Source organism: Arachis ipaensis, chromosome B4 (genome assembly GCF_059453495.1).
Source record: "Arachis ipaensis isolate K30076 ecotype BB chromosome B4, ASM5945349v1, whole genome shotgun sequence".
NCBI classification, from domain to species: Eukaryota; Viridiplantae; Streptophyta; class Magnoliopsida; order Fabales; family Fabaceae; genus Arachis; species Arachis ipaensis.
In genome coordinates this window covers 19,005,959-19,010,361 of record NC_142439.1, presented here as the reverse complement: position 1 = coordinate 19,010,361, position 4,403 = coordinate 19,005,959, and the positions used below count along the sequence as shown (strand labels likewise).

The 4,403-nt window shown below is 34.5% G+C and overlaps 1 pseudogene; it reads right to left on the bottom strand.

Annotated features, from left to right (window-relative positions):
- Positions 1-942: 942 nt before the first annotated feature.
- Positions 943-3,558, bottom strand: LOC107636183 (uncharacterized; annotated as a pseudogene).
- Positions 3,559-4,403: the final 845 nt, after the last annotated feature.

Below are 4,403 nucleotides of genomic sequence, written 5' to 3'. Positions count from 1 at the left end.
AAGATATTTTAAGATTTATATTAGACTATAATTATATTTTATGATATTTATTTGTAATTTATTTATTATTTTATTTTAAAATGATTTTTCTGGTTGAATCACGGTTAGACCAATTAGACTAATAAACTAATAAACCTGTAACTAGAATGGTTCGATGACCGATCTGGTTTTTTGAACTTTGCTACTTTTAGCTTTGTTTTTGGTTTTGGATCAAATTGTAAATCATGTTCTAGTGTGGCAACTTTCACAACTAGAAAATGGATAAATACAGACAGATTTACAGACAGATTTAGTCTTTATTACAGACGGATTTTTGGTTACCGACGAAATTACCGACGGATTTTGTCCCTCTGTAAAAGCCCCGTCGGAAATTATTTACCGACGGATTTTTTCCGTCGAAAAATTACCAACGGATTTTTACTAGTTACCGACGGATATTCCCTCTGTAAATTCTCCCTCCATTTCCTGAAGGCGACAAACTTACAGACGAATTTTCAGACGGATTTTCCGTCTGTAATTACAGGCGGATTTTCAGACGGATTTTTCGTCTGTAATTACAGGCGGATTTTCAGACGGATTTTCTGTCTGTAATTACAGACAGATTTTCAGACGGATTTTTCGTCTGTAATTACAGACGGATTTTTCGTCTGTAATTACAGACGGATTTTTCGACAGATTTTCCGTCTGTAATTTAAACTTTGGAAAATCATGATTACAGACAGAAAATCCGTCTGTAAATCCGTCTGTAAGGTAAAATAGAATTTTTTTTACTTTTTCTAATTACAAAATAAACTTATTTTCATACAAAATAAACATTCATCGTATTATCAAACTAAAAGAAAAGTACTATAAACAAGCAAGTCAATATAATTCAAAATATAAACAAAATGTATTGATCATCAACTATAATTCCTAGTATATTGTTCAACCATGCTAAAACTATCAGCTATAGTCTTCAGTGTCATCTTTATCCTCATCATCATCATAGTCCTCATCCGAAGACATTGAGGGTGGCGGTGGTGGCAGTGGTAGTGGAACTGCACTAGAACTATTTGACGCTCTAACCTTCTCATAATAGCTAACATATTTTTTGTTTCAGCTTTTCCTTCTTGGCCTTTCCAATTGCCCGTTCCAACTTTTCTAACTTCTTTTGAGTCTTTTCCAAAGGAGCCAAGCGTGTAGCTAACAACTTACTAATACGCTCATCTGTTTGTTGAGTAACACGCTGAAAAAGCTCTTCATTGAGATTATGAATCTATTCTCGCAAATTAGGAACAGAATTTTGATTTCTTGGTGCTCTTCCAGATACAGAATTGGCAGAAGTGGTTCCAGACTTGATAGAGTTAGAAAAGAATGACCCTTTTCCGTAAACTCGATTCTTCTTTTGCCCACCACACACTTCCTCCCAAATCAAATCTTCATCAATTGGTTGTAGCTCCATTCCTTGTGCTTGAGCCTCGGCATGTTGGGCCTGAACTTCTGCTAACTTTTTTATAAACTTCTCCTGTTGCACAATGGTTATATCAATTATATTATTATTATTAAGACAAATAGCCATGCATATCACAGTGCAGCAAATATATATATATATATATATATATATATATATATATATATATATATATATATATATATATATATATATATATATATATATATATATATATATATATGCATAAGAGATACCAAAATAGAGTTGGTGAGTTGGTCAACAAATCAAGCCTAACCAACATAACAGATTAGGTCCTAACTGCACTAACCATTTTCTTTAATACAATCTTGATTATTCAACAAATCAAGCCTAACCAACATAACAGATTGGTGAGTTTTCTGTCAGTTTCACTGAACCATGCACTACCATTGTCATATTCTTGATTATTACCCAATATATTACTAATTAATTAACTAGTACAATGTTAGTATTTACCATATACACATGACTAATAATTCATACTTATTATTAAATAAACAGAAAGAGCAAAATGGAACAAGAAAGGAAAGAAGATAAAGGCACTATAAAAAGAAAGGAAAAAATGACTAGGTAAGTATAAATCAGGTAATTAGCTTCTCCTTTGTGACCTAATTAAATTAAGCAATTGTGAGAGGGAAGTATAAACCATGGAAAACATGACCAGAAAAACAAAAGGGCATATAAATATTCAAGTGGCAGCAAGTCATTAATTTAACATGTATGCTATATCTCACATGAGTGTCTTGAGAGCGCTTGTCCACCCATTTAGACTTGTCACTTTTAAGTGTGTGGGTTTCTTTGAAGACCTCCTCGTGGGTTGGTGTACGGCCCAACTGCTTCTTCTGTTCCACATAAAACACAAAATAAGAAAAATTTTACATAAATAGATGTCTATTAAATAAGATCTAAATCCACTTAAATTATATTACCATCCTCTCTATAGTTGAGCTCAATGGAATAGAACCACCGCAATGGACAGAACCAGCTAAGAGTGACGCTCGATTCTCCCTTGCTTTTTTCCTTATATTTTTCCATTTCTCATCTGTTTCCCAGTACCTTTCCAACACCTTTTTGTAAGCAGGAATTAGCCATTCGTGGGTTGTATCCACACCCTTACGGATATCAGACATCATTTGGCTAAATCGCTTACTTGTCCTATACTTGAAAGCCCTCCAGAAAAACTCATCATCATCATCATCAATAAGAAAGTGGCTCTGCACATACTCATCAAGTTGCTACTTATAAGATTCAAATCACATGGACAATATTCAATCAAGTTATGATTAAAGACAAGTTATGATTAAAAAAGAAAGAACAAGTTATTCAATCATTATAAATAATCCAACACTTTTACCTTCCACTCCTTAAACCAAAGCTTCTTTGTCAGAAGAGGGACATCTCCAAACTTTTTGTACGGTTTATCATATCGTTTCTTGATGATCTCTGTAATCTTCTGAGAACTAGGAGGAAAAGGTAACCAACTGATAATTTCATAAAGAATTGACAAGTTAGGAAACTAATTGTTTTGGTCTTTTGGGACATCTTTATTTAATTTAGTTAGGAGGAGGAGGAGGAGGAAGATGGTGGTAATGACTTAAAGAAGAAGCAGACACATGAAGCATATGCATGTCACATAGCATAATAAAATTTAATAGAGAAAAATAATATACTAAATTAGTTATGGAGAGATCCAAATTTTACCTTGTTTTTCCATCAGGAACCAATCTTTCTTTTGTGACACTATTAGGAACCGATGCAGTCTCTGATGGAGGAGATGTACTAGAGCTTCCAGGTGTCTCTGAATCAACTAATAGACTGGAATTGCGAAGCGGAGGAGGAATCGAAATTGGAGGAGGGGGTGGAGGAGGGGGACCCATACATCCTGGAGTAGGCCAACTTGGTGGAGGAAGACCCGTGTAGCCTGGATTAGGTGCCATCAAATACGGTTGCTGGCTAAGTGGTCCTGACTGAAAATCTGGCACAACCGAAGTCCCAGAAGAGGTGGAGGTGGTTGAAATAGCGGCTGCGGCAGTGGTGCGAGAACCTCTATGACCCTTGACACCTTTACCCTTGACCCGAGGAGCCATGACCTACAACCAGTAGTGTAGAGGCTTACTTCTATTTAAATATTCTACTAATTTCAAAACCTTAGAAACAGTGCGACATAACCCTAACTCAGTGACTCGAATAGAACTATAATTAGTTTTTAAAGTAACTACACAATTCTGTAGTATGTGGTCTGTTTTGACAGTTATGATCAGGTTAATAGTTACCTTGTCAGTCTCGCGTTGTAATGTCAGTACCTGAAGGGAAGTCTTGATTTGCATTGAATTTAATTGTGCATGTTAATGATTTAATTTCATTGATTTTCAGAGACTATACACAATGAACAGTTGACAAGTTGGAAAAACCTGAGACGGAGGAAAAATATATCAAATTATAATTGAATAGTTGACAAGTTGGATTTTGTCACCGAATCAAGTAAGAAGAAGAAAAAAAAGGAGCTACTCACAGCCAAAAATCAATATTCCCTTTCTCTTTCTATATAAGCTGGTATCTGAATCCATGCAAAAAGGAAAAATCATTAGTAAAATTCATTTTCGTGATAAATATTTATACTATTCAAAATTATTATTAATTACTTCAAAGGAATAAAAAGCTACAACTATAAACAACTCATAACAAAAGATGACACCATGACAAGCTCATGCTCGTGTTGATGTTCATTTTAAAATTTAAACATTGAAGAATCCAGATTTTTAATCTCATTAATCCCTGCCACAAGGCAATACAAGTTGACCTTAGAAAAATATTCCTAACTTATAATTCAGAGTCGAGCAGTTCAGGGCCAGAACCTCTGTTTTTTTAATCTCAAAAACAGTGACAATAATTGTTTTGCTTTCACAAGGCTCCACGGAGAGTGCTGCAACTT